General features: G+C 45.3%; 1 protein-coding gene across 1 annotated transcript in view; it reads left to right on the top strand.

Annotated features, from left to right (window-relative positions):
- The window catches only part of LOC147751001 (nucleotide-binding oligomerization domain-containing protein 2-like), a 343212-nt gene that overhangs the window by 240718 nt on the left and 85657 nt on the right, over window positions 1–16837 (top strand). The window lies entirely within an intron of this gene.

Below are 16837 nucleotides of genomic sequence, written 5' to 3'. Positions count from 1 at the left end.
CATTTACAATGCGGCGCACCATGGGGCAAAAACAGCACAGATGCGTGACGCATTTGTGCCGTAAAGGCGGCGCATAGCTGGAGTTGCGTAGCAAGCGCGACGCACCTCCAGCAATGCTCTGGGCAGACCTATCTGTCCAATGCTGCATCAAGCCTTACACCTGCTTCAAGCAGGCGCAGGGTTTTGATGCAGCATTGGCCTAAAAGTGCCTGTGTGAAATCTTGTAGATTTCACGCAGGCACTTTTGCGAGGCGCACCTGCCCCGAAACGCCCACCCTGCGCCGGAACACCCACATGTGGCGCAGGGCTTTACAACGTGACGCATCTGCCTAGATGCGTCACGTTGTAAATGGGTCGCAGGGATGCGCAGCGTTTACGGCTTAAACGTGGCGCAAGTCCGACATAAATCTGCCCCAAAGAGTGTTATAGGGCATAGAGCTGGCCTATAGGGTAATCAGGTAAGTCCCCGACAGGCGGGTCCAATAGGTCAGTGTGTGGACTGTTTTTTTGGCTACTTGTGGGCCTGTTTTATGGTCTGGTGGGCCGGTTTTGACTGTTGAGTTCCGTGATATTAACTCAAATATTGCTTGTAGCAAGCACAAATCCATGCAGTCTTCCATTTTTTTTAAAGATATTTTTTATTAACAACACAGCAATATAGATCTCAACGGACATGATCATAATCCCATGCATAGGGCCCATAATGAGTTCCAGTATTACAACATCAAGGTGCGAAGCAGTCAAACAATAACACCCATAAGTTCAACCGTCCATGTGTAGATAATCCCTCACAGTAAATAAGAACTCAACTACTTGACCAGGAGGTGTAGCAGTGTGTGGGGTGGAAAGTATTCACCATCAGGGATAGAGGGAATGGACAACTTAACTTAACTGGGGGATGATGCTACAAAGAGTGTAAAAGACTCAGCAGCCAGTGAGGGCTTAGGAGGATGGTGGGAGGGGGGGGGGGGGTGGCGAGCAGGTCCCATATATAAGATTGTCTCTGCTCCGTCTGGGGTCCACTGGGTTAGTCTTCCTCAGTAAAAACATCATCTGAAAATGGCATTAGTCACGTCATGCCATCTACTCGGGGGTACGCCTGGAAAATCATGCCCCATGCTTGTGCGTGGGCAGGACTGCACAGCCCTGTCCGCTCTTTTGTTTCAAGATTTGCTCCCTCACATGCAGCCCATTTAGCTAGTTCCCACCTTCACCCGGGCCGTGTGGGTTCCCTGGCAGAGTTCCAAAACATAGTAATCTGACGTCATGCAAGGATCAGGTCTAAGTCAGCAAATTTCGAGGTAATCATGTTCACTTTAGTCTGGGAAACAAGTTTACCACTGTCTTCCAAAAAGAGGTAAGAGCCATACATCACACACTGCATGTAAAAAGTCTGCAACTATTTTAGCAGCCTTTGTCCCCTAAAACATATGATTAATGCGTTTAGGTTTGAGATATGTGTATATGCCAACATTTTAGAAGAGGAAAGTGGGAGATAAAATGTATTTCTCACATTGACTTCTATTGAAGGAGAGGCCTGAATTCGGTATATTGGGATGTATGGGTATTTTCTATGGATATAATAAACCAGAATGAGACGGAATTGGGCATTACAGGATGTGCGAGGTGTGTATCTTAGGATATTGTGCCAGTCCTCATCTCTGAGTGCGTGGGCCATGTCTTGAGACCAGCAGTCTCTCAGGCGAGTCAGCATACTGTGACTCTGTGCTATCAGTGCTTTCTGGTTGAGGGTGATTGCACGGAACTGGCCAGTCATGGTGCAAACAGTCTCCAAGGTCCTGAGGGTTCTTGTCTGTCTTTTTTTTTTTTTTTGCAGAGTTTTATATAGCGCGAATTTGACCCGAATCGGGTATCAGAGCGCTTTACATAGCACCGGTTACATTACATGAGGACACACATTCATTTTTGTTAGGCAAGTGAAGATTAAGTGATTTGCCCAGAATCACAGGATGTTCAGCGTCATTGCCGAGACTCGAACCCAGTTCCCCAGATTAGAGGTCGACCGCCCTAGCCATTAGGCCAAATCCTCTCCCCAAGTTAATATCTTATGAACTATAAAGGTGACAACCCAGTTGAAAATAAGAAATTTCCTTGGGATTCGGATGTGGTAACACCAATTGCAACAGTAATTCTCCACTTCTTAGGGGACATTCAGGGTGTAACCTGGAATACCACAATATTCATGCGGAAGTACCTATTGTATTGGTAATTCCAAGTATGAGAATATCACAACACTATTGCAAGGGGAATCTGGAAGGAAGGCTTTACAGTTGAGGTTAACACGTACTTTTGTCAATTCCCATTGAATCTACCATGAATAAATTAAAGTCATTAGCATGAAATAGTGGGCAGGAATTGCATTATCATCAACAAGAACTGAGAAGTCTGTCAGTTTCCCCTTCGCATATCAGTTCCCAATCATTGTCCAACTCTCCTTTCAACAGTCTGGTAAGCCGGACCAGTTACCCTCATGTGGGAGCTGTAGTAATACTCACATGGGAAGGTCCTTCGCAACGGTGGTTCCTGTCTGTGAACAATCTAAAACAGTAGCCGATGTGAACTGAAGAGTGTTCAATAAAAGTTTGGGGCGGTCTTTGCCAGGTGGGCACTTGGGTTAATCAATATAGACAACAAAGAGGTGCTGTTAGGGATAAAACATATCCCAAGTAGCATACCCTCCCACCTGCAGAGCCTGTAATAATGCACCAACTTTAGGTAGTAAAGTTCCAGGTCTGGGACTGCTAGACCCCACCGTTTGTGGTGAGATGGAGTACACCAGCCTCCAGCGCCCCATATGCGATAGAACAAGAGGCTGTCAGTATCGCAAATAATGGATTTTGGGAGCCAGATCGGCAGGGCTATGAAGTAATATAAGAGGCGGGCAATAAAAAACTTCTTTTATAGCGTGACGCTGCCTACCATGGATAAAGGTAGGGTCAGCCAAAAATGAATGGAGTAGTGAAGGGACACCAATGCTAATCACAAGTTGCCCTCAAGACCATCGGCCACAGTGTGATAGATATGACACCTATATATAAAAATGTGTGTGGTATCCATTGGAGATCTTATCCCACCTCCGCTGGTATAGTGGTTGTGTCCGGGGCATAGATCGAACTTATCCATGTTTATCCTGAGACCTGATAAGAAGCCATGTTCCTCTACTGAGCGACAGGTGTCCACTAAATCTGACCGTTCCCCTCGAAGATAGAACAATAAGTTGTCCGCAAATAAGGATATTGTAGTATTCTCATGTTATGCTGTTATGTTCCCTTCCCTTTCATCTTATCCCTAGCTGCTCAGCCAGTGTGAGTGTTCCGTGTAGAATGTTGGTGCGATTGACATGAGTAGAATGCTTGGGTGCCTGGTGTGAGACTGTGTCAGTTGGAAGATGGGCTGAGCAGCTAGTAGGCTGCTCCTGGTGGGGCTTGCTCTAACTTCTACCTATGAACTTAATCAACTACAAGGAACTCTACTCGGTAACGTCGTTTATGTCTCCTGTACTTGTGGGACAAGCTCACTACATTTTGACGACGATCTTGATGGGATTTTTCACATGCCAACCAAGAGGAGTCGGGCTAACGCTGCTGGGCCCAAAAAGTAAGCATTGTGGAACTAGAAACAAGAAACTGAAGACAAAGAAAACTGGACAAGCACGCCTCGCAGCCCCACCAGTGTCCACTACACCGGACAGCCCAGCCTTGGTGTGCTGTGCCCTGTTCTCAAGGCTACAACACTCATAAATACATCATCAAGGCTTGCTACATCTTGCTAAAGTTCCTACCCACAGCAAACGTCAACTATGCCATAACAAGCCTCTACGGTGCCACAGCAAACGTCTACAGTTCCTTAAGAAGTAAGGTAATCAGTGGCTGCTTTAGTTTCTGCCTCCAGTGCGGAGCAAAGTCATTTTCTTTTAATTTTATGTGTGACTGTGCACATTCTCAAGATGTTTCCATGATTTGCATTTGTGACATTTCCTACTATATTGCCTCAGTGTAAGCCCAGGACTTGAGGAGTTAAACTTGTGCCTGTTCTCCTCACTTTTGTCTGTTCACTTTTAAAATGTTAGTCAGCTGTTTTGACAAGAAAATTGCCTCAGATTACTGCCTGCCGCAATTGCGAAACAACTGGGTGAGAGATTTTAAATTTTACAAATACAGTGGCATGGAGTACGTAGGCCACATGTGGTGTACTGGCATCGGAACATGGGAGTGTACAATGGAGGTGAGCCTCTTTTAGTTTTTTATTATTAGCATACTTTGAGCCATCTTCAAGCCTGCGCCAGTTCAACCGCTTCACTCGTATTTAAAACTCTGGCACGTCAGCACGCGCACCTACCTGTATGTTGAGAACGCGCTGGTGGCTCGAGTCTCCTTCAGTGACGATGCTGTGAGGCTGGGCGCTGTTGAAAGGACGTTCTACTGCACAGCAGTGCAGGGAGCCACTCCACACGACGTGATATGCGTGCGGCCATATTAGGATTATTGTGTGTTCTCGGCACTCGACTTTGCCAACAACGTCTCTGTCTAGTGTGGTATTTTCGATAACGTGTTTGAAGATTTCAAGCCGACAGGAACGCTGTCATGGGAGGATGTTCTACATGGCGTCTCTTCTTCCTTGCCTCACTCGAGTATGCTAGTTCTTTCAGGAACTTTTTCTCCCTTTGCCATGTCCTCGTCCGAGCGCTTTTACTTCCTATTAAGACTGGGTGCCTTTACATCTTCAGTGAGTGATTTATGACCTTTTTGCGAGTCTCCTGGATCTGTTTCATCTCTACGTTGTACTGTGTGGCTGCCAGGAACACCTGTCCTCTATCATCGCAGTAACAGGTGTATCATCCACTTTTTTTGTAATTCTTGTATTTTGGGTATGACATAACGTTTATTTTTTCACAGGAAAAGAAAGCTTTGATTTAACAGTGACATTTTATGCTTACTGTGCATATTTTCCATCTGTCTCTTATTGCTGTGATTCAAACTAAACAAGCATTTACAATGCAATGGTTTTGCCTTTGTTAAAGTTAGAGCTATTGGCATTGCTCTTGACACTCTGAATCTCCACTCTGCACTCTGAAGCTCCACTCTGCACTCTGAATCTGCACTCTGAATCTCCACTCTGCACTCTGAAGCTCCACTCTGCACTCTGAAGCTCCACTCTGCACTCTGAAGCTCCACTCTGAAGCTCCACTCTGAAGCTCCACTCTGAAGCTCCACTCTGCACTCTGAAGCTCCACTCTGCACTCTGAATCTGCACTCTGAAACTCCACTCTGCACTCTGAAGCTCCACTCTGCACTCTGAAGCTCCACTCTGAAGCTCCACTCTGAAGCTCCACTCTGCACTCTGAAGCTCCACTCTGCACTCTGAAGCTCCACTCTGCACTCTGAAGCTCCACTCTGAAGCTCCACTCTGAAGCTCCACTCTGAAGCTCCACTCTGAAGCTCCACTCTGCACTCTGAAGCTCCACTCTGAATCTGCACTCTGAATCTGCACTCTGAAGCTCCACTCTGCACTCTGAAGCTCCACTCTGAATCTGCACTCTGAAGCTCCACTCTGGACTCTGAAGCTCCACTCTGCACTCTGCAGCTCCACTCTGAATCTCCACTCTGAAGCTCCACTCTGCACTCTGAAGCTCCACTCTGCACTCTGAAGCTCCACTCTGCACTCTGAAGCTCCACTCTGAAGCTCCACTCTCCACTCTGAATCTCCACTCTGAAGCTCCACTCTCCACTCTGAATCTGCACTCTGAAGTTCCACTCTCCACTCTGAATCTGCACTCTGAAGCTCCACTCTGAAGCTCCACTCTGAAGCTCCACTCTGAAGCTCCACTCTGAAGCTCCACTCTGCACTCTGAATCTGCACTCTGAAGCTCCACTCTGCACTCTGAAGCTCCACTCTGCACTCTGAAGCTCCACTCTGCACTCTGAAGCTCCACTCTGCACTCTGAAGCTCCACTCTGAATCTCCACTCTGAAGCTCCACTCTGAATCTCCACTCTGAATCTCCACTCTGCACTCTGAATCTCCACTCTGCACTCTGAAGCTCCACTCTGCACTCTGAAGCTCCACTCTGCACTCTGAAGCTCCACTCTGAATCTCCACTCTGCACTCTGAAGCTCCACTCTGAATCTGCACTCTGAAGCTCCACTCTGCACTCTGAAGCTCCACTCTGAATCTGCACTCTGAAGCTCCACTCTGCACTCTGAAGCTCCACTCTGAATCTGCACTCTGAAGCTCCACTCTGCACTCTGAAGCTCCACTCTGAATCTGCACTCTGAAGCTCCACTCTGCACTCTGAAGCTCCACTCTGAATCTGCACTCTGAAGCTCCACTCTGCACTCTGAAGCTCCACTCTGCACTCTGAAGCTCCACTCTGCACTCTGAAGCTCCACTCTGAATCTGCACTCTGAAGCTCCACTCTGAATCTGCACTCTGAAGCTCCACTCTGCACTCTGAAGCTCCACTCTGAATCTGCACTCTGAAGCTCCACTCTGCACTCTGAAGCTCCACTCTGAATCTGCACTCTGAAGCTCCACTCTGCACTCTGAAGCTCCACTCTGAATCTGCACTCTGATGCTCCACTCTGCACTCTGAAGCTCCACTCTGAATCTGCACTCTGATGCTCCACTCTGCACTCTGAAGCTCCACTCTGAATCTGCACTCTGATGCTCCACTCTGAATCTGCACTCTGAAGCTCCACTCTGCACTCTGAATCTGCACTCTGAAGCTCCACTCTGAATCTGCAGCTCCACTCTGAATCTGCAGCTCCACTCTGAATCTGCAGCTCCACTCTGAATCTGCAGCTCCACTCTGAATCTGAAGCTCCACTCTGAATCTGAAGCTCCACTCTGAATCTGCACTCTGAAGCTCCACTCTGCACTCTGAAGCTCCACTCTGCACTCTGAAGCTCCACTTTGAATCTGCACTCTGATGCTCCACTCTGAATCTGCACTCTGATGCTCCACTCTGCACTCTGAAGCTCCACTCTGAATCTGCATTCTGATGCTCCACTCTGAATCTGCACTCTGATGCTCCACTCTGAATCTGCACTCTGATGCTCCACTCTGAATCTGCACTCTGAAGCTCCACTCTGCACTCTGAATCTGCACTCTGAAGCTCCACTCTGAATCTGCAGCTCCACTCTGAATCTGAAGCTCCACTCTGAATCTGAAGCTCCACTCTGAATCTGAAGCTCCACTCTGAATCTGAAGCTCCACTCTGAATCTGAAGCTCCACTCTGAATCTGAAGCTCCACTCTGAAGCTCCACTCTGAATCTCCACTCTGAAGCTCCACTCTGAAGCTCCACTCTGAATCTCCACTCTGAATCTCCACTCTGCACTCTGAATCTCCACTCTGCACTCTGAAGCTCCACTCTGCACTCTGAAGCTCCACTCTGCACTCTGAAGCTCCACTCTGAATCTCCACTCTGCACTCTGAAGCTCCACTCTGAATCTGCACTCTGAAGCTCCACTCTGCACTCTGAAGCTCCACTCTGAATCTGCACTCTGAAGCTCCACTCTGCACTCTGAAGCTCCACTCTGAATCTGCACTCTGAAGCTCCACTCTGCACTCTGAAGCTCCACTCTGAATCTGCACTCTGAAGCTCCACTCTGCACTCTGAAGCTCCACTCTGCACTCTGAAGCTCCACTCTGCACTCTGAAGCTCCACTCTGAATCTGCACTCTGAAGCTCCACTCTGAATCTGCACTCTGAAGCTCCACTCTGCACTCTGAAGCTCCACTCTGAATCTGCACTCTGAAGCTCCACTCTGCACTCTGAAGCTCCACTCTGAATCTGCACTCTGAAGCTCCACTCTGCACTCTGAAGCTCCACTCTGAATCTGCACTCTGATGCTCCACTCTGCACTCTGAAGCTCCACTCTGAATCTGCACTCTGATGCTCCACTCTGCACTCTGAAGCTCCACTCTGAATCTGCACTCTGATGCTCCACTCTGAATCTGCACTCTGAAGCTCCACTCTGCACTCTGAATCTGCACTCTGAAGCTCCACTCTGAATCTGCAGCTCCACTCTGAATCTGCAGCTCCACTCTGAATCTGCAGCTCCACTCTGAATCTGCAGCTCCACTCTGAATCTGAAGCTCCACTCTGAATCTGAAGCTCCACTCTGAATCTGCACTCTGAAGCTCCACTCTGCACTCTGAAGCTCCACTCTGCACTCTGAAGCTCCACTCTGAATCTGCACTCTGATGCTCCACTCTGAATCTGCACTCTGATGCTCCACTCTGCACTCTGAAGCTCCACTCTGAATCTGCACTCTGATGCTCCACTCTGAATCTGCACTCTGATGCTCCACTCTGAATCTGCACTCTGATGCTCCACTCTGAATCTGCACTCTGAAGCTCCACTCTGCACTCTGAATCTGCACTCTGAAGCTCCACTCTGAATCTGCAGCTCCACTCTGAATCTGAAGCTCCACTCTGAATCTGAAGCTCCACTCTGAATCTGAAGCTCCACTCTGAATCTGAAGCTCCACTCTGAATCTGAAGCTCCACTCTGAAGCTCCACTCTGAATCTCCACTCTGAAGCTCCACTCTGAAGCTCCACTCTGAATCTGCACTCTGAAGCTCCACTCTGAATCTGCACTCTGAAGCTCCACTCTGAATCTGCACTCTGAAGCTCCACTCTGAAGCTCCACTCTGAATCTGCACTCTGAAGCTCCACTCTGAATCTGCAGCTCCACTCTGCAATCTGCAGCTCCACTCTGCAATCTGCAGCTCCACTCTGCACTCTGCAGCTCCACTCTGCACTCTGAAGCTCCACTCTGCACTCTGAAGCTCCACTCTGAAGCTCCACTCTGAAGCTCCCCTCTGAAGCTCCCCTCTGAAGCTCCACTCTGAAGCTCCACTCTGAAGCTCCCCTCTGAAGCTCCCCTCTGAAGCTCCCCTCTGAAGCTCCCCTCTGAAGCTCCCCTCTGCACTCTGAAGCTCCCCTCTGAAGCTCCACTCTGCACTCTGAAGCTCCCCTCTGAAGCTCCACTCTGCACTCTGAAGCTCCCCTCTGAAGCTCCACTCTGCACTCTGAAGCTCCACTCTGAAGCTCCACTCTGCACTCTGAAGCTCCACTCTGAAGCTCCACTCTGCACTCTGAAGCTCCACTCTGAAGCTCCACTCTGCACTCTGAAGCTCCACTCTGAAGCTCCACTCTGCACTCTGAAGCTCAACTCTGAAGCTCCACTCTGCACTCTGAAGCTCCACTCTGAAGCTCCACTCTGCACTCTGAAGCTCCACTCTGCACTCTGAAGCTCCACTCTGCACTCTGAAGCTCCACTCTGCACCTCCACTCTGAAGCTCCACTCTGAAGCTCCACTCTGAAGCTCCACTCTGAAGCTCCACTCTGAAGCAGTATTTGTTGCAGGGAGCGCATTGATGGACAGGGGGCGTTCCCGAGAAGAGGCTTTCGGCTGACGTAGCCAAAAGCCAAAGAATCTCGGGAACGCCCCTGTGTCTGGTCCGGCATTGACGGACAGGCCCCTCGTCCAATGGCTAGGCTCCATTTATGGAGCCAGCCAATGAATGACGAGGGCCGACCCAAACCCACACACAGTACTCATTAGGTTTTTGCCTGCGCAAAAAAGATGCGCAGAGCGCATCTTTTTCGCGAGGCAAAACCTAAAAGCTAGTTGTGTATTTCAAATGATATGTCATATGCTCATTGTTTATGCATATTCATTTCAGATGTTGTATCCCTGCCTAAGGGATGGGAGTGGGCCTAGTCCCACATCTCTTTTTTCCACATTTTTGTAACTGTTCAAGGGGTGTTTACCTTTGTTATGTTTGGTATGGGTGTTAGCCCCATTTCCAAGTCATTGGTCCCTGTACCATGTTGGACATTTCTCTTTTTACGTCATCCCTTATACTACTTGGGTTTGATGTACATCCTTTCTTTTGGATGTGTGTTTTGGGTGTTAGTCCCACTTACACATTGTCATGTTGTGTCCAGTGTATAAGCCGGCCTGCGCATCACCTTGCTGTGTTTAGTGTGTAAGCCGCCCTGCGCCTCACCCTATACTTTTACGTTGTGATGTGTGTGTAAGTCACCCTGTGCTTCACGTCGACTTAATGTGTGCGTTTGTCACACTGTGCTGCACCTATGTTGTTCTCTCGTGCTGCACATGTTCTTGGGTGCTAGTCCCATGGAACATTAGTCTTTACACTGGTTAGTCTATGGATTAGTCCCATCTTAGCATGGTCCCTTACACTAGGGGTGGCATTTTTGGTCACAGTCTCCTTAGTTGAGGAGTACTTCTTCGGATGTCGTCCATCCATTGTGTCAAGTCTTGGGGTACGTTTTTCCCTTTACTCTTTTCACGTGTGTCTTGCTCTTCTTATTAAGCTATTTACCTTTTCTGTGTTCACTAATAAAGGAGGAGGATGATGTTAGTATGTGTTTTTACTCTTTCATCTCTTTTTCCTCCTTAGTTTGTCTGTTTTCCCTCTCGTGATGTGGTTTTACCATTCATCCCAGGGTTTATGGACTGTTTACATCTTTTGTACATTGCTGTGTATAGTTGTTTTCATTTTAATGTTCTATTTATTTTTCAATTTAAAAGGGATAGGATATGTAGTATTCTCATGTTATGCTATTATGTTCCCTTTCACCTTATCCCTAACTGCTCAGCCAGTGTGAGTGTTCCGTGTAGAATGTTGGTGTGATTGACATGAGTGGAATGCTTGGGTGTCTGGTGTGTGACTGTGTCAGTTGGAAGATGGGCTGAGCAGCTAGTAGGCTGCTCCTGGTGGGGTTTGCTGTAACTTCTACCTATGAACTTAATAATCTACAAGAAACTCAACTCAGCAACGTCTTCAATGTCTCCTGTACACGTGGGGCAAGCCCCCTACAGATATGTATTGGGGATAATCATCAATCTCCAGCCCTCAATAATACTGTCTGGCTTAATCCTGCAAAGAGAACGGTGTTATAACCATTGTGAAAAGCACTGACAATAACGGGCAACTGTGTTGCTTCAGTTTTCCATACCATGCACAACACTTATACAGCATGTGTTTACAAGTTCAAAACATCTCCGATTTGGACCACTTTCTAGGTCGCAGGCTACCAGACAGCACAGCCGTCTGTTATGCGAAAGACATCTTGTGGAATTTCTGAAAGTTGACCTTGGAATACATTCTGCTTGTCACTTTCCATTGGCTCTGTGGTTTGTAACTCAAATCTTCTGGCTTTCCATTTGCTGGCTTTATTTGCTTGAGGCTGTCCAGCTTGAGTTCGTATCTCCCCATGCAAAAGCCCTGTTTACAGTATTCTTCCACAAAGTCATTTTCTGTAATAAACAGGAATGTAAATCTTGTTTTTATCTTATCACGTTTGCTGAGCATTCAAAGACCGAGGTCAAATGGCAAGTGTTGTCTTCCAAGGGCAGTTGTTTTTCTTGTTACTGAAACCTACCCTCCTCCTCTTTTTGCAAAGGTACCTCGATGTCTGCTAGAAAACGTATGATTTTTTTATACATTGTACGCCTATTTATGGATTCATTTTGCCACAGAAGCATGGGAAATTTTACAGTCTGTATTCATGCTACTTTCACTTCATTTCACGTATTCAAAACTATTTTTGTGATTGTTTGATTTATATTGTGCGGTAATATTGGACTGTATGCCAAGACTGCTGTATTTTTTAAATCAGATTTTTCCCATTTGTTTGTTGGCAACAGCAGAAAATACAGATTTATTATCTGCAGTACATTCAAAGAGATGGTGGCATAATGCCAAACTAGTCAGTTTATCAACCGGGCTGGTGCCTCTGAAAGGCTGAAAGGTGTCTTGTTTCAAACCTATTAGATGTGACTGATTCACTCCAGCCCGTTTGGCCTTTCCAGAAATCAAAGATCAGTTCATGTACCAGTTTGGACCTGAGTACATCTATGCAGACTGCTGCTGAGCTGCTGGGTTTACATCATGCTGACAGAGCATACCACAGAAAGCTGTTTTAAAGTAACACATCAGGGTCCCCACGAAAGGTGTTCCTCGCCATAAAGTCGTTTGTAGAGAGATAGTGAATTGTATGAGGGCTGGTCACATAGAAGCCTTAATTCATCCATTTCCTTCTAGCCTCTTTGCAGTGACAACGCTAGATCGCTCTTGGCAACCACCATCACATATGCCATCGAGCTCTCACATTTCAGCAAAGGTGTGGAAGGTAAGGGACTCATACAGATTAAGGGATCATTTTTTAGATCAATGCAGACATGCAGGAACCCCAAAAGGAGTCCTCCAGAGTTGTGCGCAGTATGCTGTGATTAAAAGACATCTCCTAGAAAATGTAAAATATATGTCTTTATTTATTTCAGTAGCGGCTGGTAGGGAATGAGGGTGGAAGGGCTGGGAGTGAGGAGGTGTTTAGGGAGAGGGTGTTGCGGGAGGTATAAAACAATACTACTTACCTCTTCCGCTGGCCGCATCTCTCCTCCGCTTTTCCGGTGAGTCCTGGAACCAGGAAGCACCCAGGCTCCCCATAGCCAATCACAGCACTGCAATGGAGCATTGTGATTGGTCTGAGCACCGTGGATCGGCGCTTAGATGGGGGACTGGGGGCCTGGGCATGTTCCCCACCAGGCTGTGTAATGCAGCCTGGTGGGGAACATGCAAAGTACGCATGACTGTTTGGCTGGGACAAGACGGCACACTTGGAATGTGCAAACCACTCTTCCCCCTATGCCTCCAGCCCCGCCCCACCCTAACCCAGCCACCATACCTCCGAAAAATAAAATGATAACTATGTTATTATCATTTTATTTTTCCTTCTCGAAGAGCAGTAGGGGAGCCGCCCTGATTTATTTATCTGGAACAGGACTCTGCATTCTGAAAATAAGTATCATCCCGCGATATGTACCACTTAAGGACGGCCCTTTCTATAGTATGAATATAGACAACCAATAACAGGTGAAACATTTATTAGAACAATTCAGAGATCAATCTCCAATGCTAGTTTAAGCAAACCACTCAGCAAAAAGCTCACCAATGCCTACAAATGTGAGATCCTATTAGTTTACATGTCGGTAGCCTGTACAGTGGCGAAGATGTGCTCGCTCAATGAAAAGATGCATTGGCAAAGTCAATAGGTCTTACCTCTGGATGGAATTCAGAGGTGTGAGAACACTGTGTCCAATATTACTTGCCAGAAAACCTTTCTCATAAAATCATTTGAGACTCTGCTGCAAACACAGCCGAGCCACGTCCCCCATCTGATACCCTACATCAGCACAAGGGGAGAACAGTATTTTCCCTTTGCTAGTTCACAGACTCTTCTGCCTCCTGATGCACATTTCACCCCTGTCACCTCCAACCATCCCACACAAGTTTCCCTTCTCCCATTTACCACCTGAGTAAAGAGGAGCATTAATCACCACAAACTTGGGAATTCTGTGCAGAGTTTTATCTGTAAAAACTGGGAGTGCATGAGTATCCCCCATTACATGGGAATAACTCAAAAAGTCAGATTTAGATGTTGGATTACCTTTAAGAAACATTATTTTCTGCCACACAGTGTCCCCTCACATTAATTCGACTTTCTCGAAATTGGGTCTTAGTGGTGGTCTAATACATTTGCAGCACATATCAGAGATTCAGATTCATCTTAGTTTTAGTGAACATAATGAAGCACCTACACCAAATCAATAAATTAATGTGCATGTTCAAGTTCTCCAATCATCTCAACTGATTCTTATTGGAAATAGATCACATACAATTATAATTAGGCTGTCCGGTTTTAGGTTTAAACCTACAATAACTGATAATACCCCACCGGAAGGGAAATAGCCCTCTCCAGTGTAAACATATAAACACTGAAAACCCCCTGCACAACCACAAACTAAATGCCATTCAAAGAAAGGAAAAGGAGAGGGAAAGATTCATTTTTATTTCTGCCTGAATGAGCCAATATAATGTAACTTTGTTATATAAGGTAGCAGTAAGAAAGACTGGGCTAACATTATTCTGCTTGAGTTTTGTTGTTTAGGGATGTCACTAAAATATTGTTTCTTCTTCCGTTTTTCAGTTTTGTGGTCTTTGGTCTAACGATACAGGGGTTAGAAGCATGTTTTAGGTGTTTTTTATTTATTTTATAAAATGTAGAGAATCAGGAAATATCTAAATCATATTTGCTCTTTTGGCTCGTTTCAGTCTTTCACTGAAAAATGTGGGTTTCATAGGAATCTTTCCCAATATGTACCATCACATTTACCCACAGCGAATGGGTAAAAACCCTTGATACATCAGCCCCCTTTTTCAGTGAGTCAGTATTTATAGTAGGTGAATTGCCAAACACCCCAGGCTTTAAACATGCAGTGCAAGGTATAGTGACAGGTATATGTGAAAATAGTGCAGTCACAAAGCATCTGGGATACTGGTGAAAACATGACACCAGACTTTTGGAAAACATGAAATGCAGTGTCACTTGGAATGCTGCTGCAAAATGTTCTTACCAAGTTCAACAAAGATTGGAGTGATATTGATTGTATTTGCACTGATTCAGCTACGTATATGAAAAAGTTGAGTGATGACCTGTAAAAATTGATACCTGAGCTGAAGTGCTTCCTTATAAAAGAACCTTGCCACTTGTTAGATAGTATGCTGAAAGCATCTTTACAACCTTCAGAATTAATGAAGAATGCTATTGACTTTTTTGTCCATTCTGGTGCACTGTTTTGTTATGCGCAGAAACTAAAATGCAAATATTTCTCAATGTGTGCTTTGTGTGGCATCAAAGAAAGAGTCATCCCAACTGTATCACTTAGCTGATGGTACTCAGTCCTAGAGGCCATGAATGCTATATTATCCATGTGGCAACCGTTTACAGAACTTTTGCTGAGTGATGATGCAAACAGCAAGAAATGTGAGAATCTTTGGTCACATATTGATAGTGATTTTAAAAAAGTACACTCTACTGCATTTTTAGATTTTTACAGGACTGATGTAGTGGACATAATAAAAAAAACTAGAGTGCTTGTCTACCAAGTGTTCAGCATAATTCGCGTAGATGTGAACATCTCCTTGATAGTAAGCTGGAGGACACTTTTAGTGATTTTGGCACTGCAACATGTTCCATGTTAGAGTGCTTGCCACTTGGTTAGTAAAGAAATGTTGAGGAGCAATTCAGGTACTTTTATTTTACAATGTATGAGAAATAGCCCTTCACCAACCATGACATATGAAGTTAATGAAGCCTCAGTGTGGTACTCTGCCCAAGTTATAGATCCCTTCCGTAAAGGGAAATTTTCTCTGGCGTTTCAAAAGTGCTGCCTCATTTCTGACCGCTTCAATAACTCTGAGGGCATATGCTCCCAGTTCAACGCATATGTTGCAGAACCTGTCGCAGTGAATCACAATCTTCAGGTGCACCAGTATTGGCATGGAAAGCTGTGCCAGTGGCCAGAGTTAGCAAATTGTGTACTGGCTATTCTGGCATTGCCTGTCTCAAGTGTCAATGTTGAGAGGGCATTTTCACAGATACAAGTTCCCATGGGAAGGAAAGAGAGAGCGTGCATGACCAAAGAGTCACTGAAGAAGTATTGTATGGTGTACTGTAACAATTAAAGTGCTTAAATCCAGTATGTATAAATAGGTATGATTTATTGAAGCTTAGTTCCAGGTAAAAATAATAATAAAGATATAAGCAGAAGTAAATATAAACCCCACCAGGAGCAGTTCTTCTGTCGCTCAGCCTGCCTGCCATCAACTGCCTCTCCACACACCAGTCAGGTACCAAACATTCTAAGGTGTCATCAAACATTCTACCAGATACAGTGGCTAAGCAATGGGGAAAACTAAGCAAGGGAAATGCCAGACATAAGGCAGATGTAACACATCCCCCTTCCTTAGAAAACAACAAACTGAAATTAAGCAAAATATATACAAATAAAAAAAACACAACGCAATGTGAAAGGAACACATTACATTGCATTCTTAAATATATGACAGTAGAGTGAAAGGAACACAGTACATTGCATTCTTAAATATATGACAGTAGAAATATAATAACAATTGCATTTTCAAATATAATCACAATTGCATTCTCAAATATAATTTCATTCTCGAATATAACAACAATTGCACTCACAAAAATAATGACAATTGCATTCTCAAATATAATGACCCCATTCCCCTCCCTGGGGAAAATCAAAATAAACCATGCTGCCCCACAGTGGCACATCACTAACACATTCTATGAAATAGGAAACACATTTTCCTGTAATCCAGCACTGGGACACACAGGTCCCTAAACCTCTAAATAAAATTAAAGAACACTGCTCCCATAACCTGGGATGCACAGGTACCTAAACTTCTTAAATTGAATTGGTACCTAAACTTCTTAAATTGAATTGGAGAACGCTGCTCCCATAACCTCTACATCCCTACAATAAATATAATATGAACTCCTCTAAAACCTTAGAGCACTTGTGTGGTTCATATCAGCCAAATAGAATAACCTGCGGCTCTTAACAACAATAAACAATTGAACTCCTCAGAGTTCATATTAAGAAAATTGAGCAACCTATGGCTCTTCACAACATTAAACAATTGAACTCCTCAGTGTTCATATCAAGAAAATTGAGCAACCTACGGCTCTTCACAACCTAAAACTAGAAAAATGGAGCGCCTCAAAATGAGCACCGAAGTGGCTCCCCCAAAAGTACATATTCAAAATGTCCAAATACAGGAACAACTAATCATCAGAAAATTCAAAATTGGAATGAACACCTCAAAAACTATTTGAGCACAAATGTGGTTCGAACAAGTATATCAGTATCAACACTTCTGCAAATAATCATGAGAAATAAACAAATT

Source organism: Lissotriton vulgaris, chromosome 1_1 (assembly GCF_964263255.1).
Source record: "Lissotriton vulgaris chromosome 1_1, aLisVul1.2, whole genome shotgun sequence".
Lineage (NCBI taxonomy): Eukaryota > Metazoa > Chordata > Amphibia > Caudata > Salamandridae > Lissotriton > Lissotriton vulgaris.
This window is presented reverse-complemented; position numbering and strand designations above follow the sequence as displayed.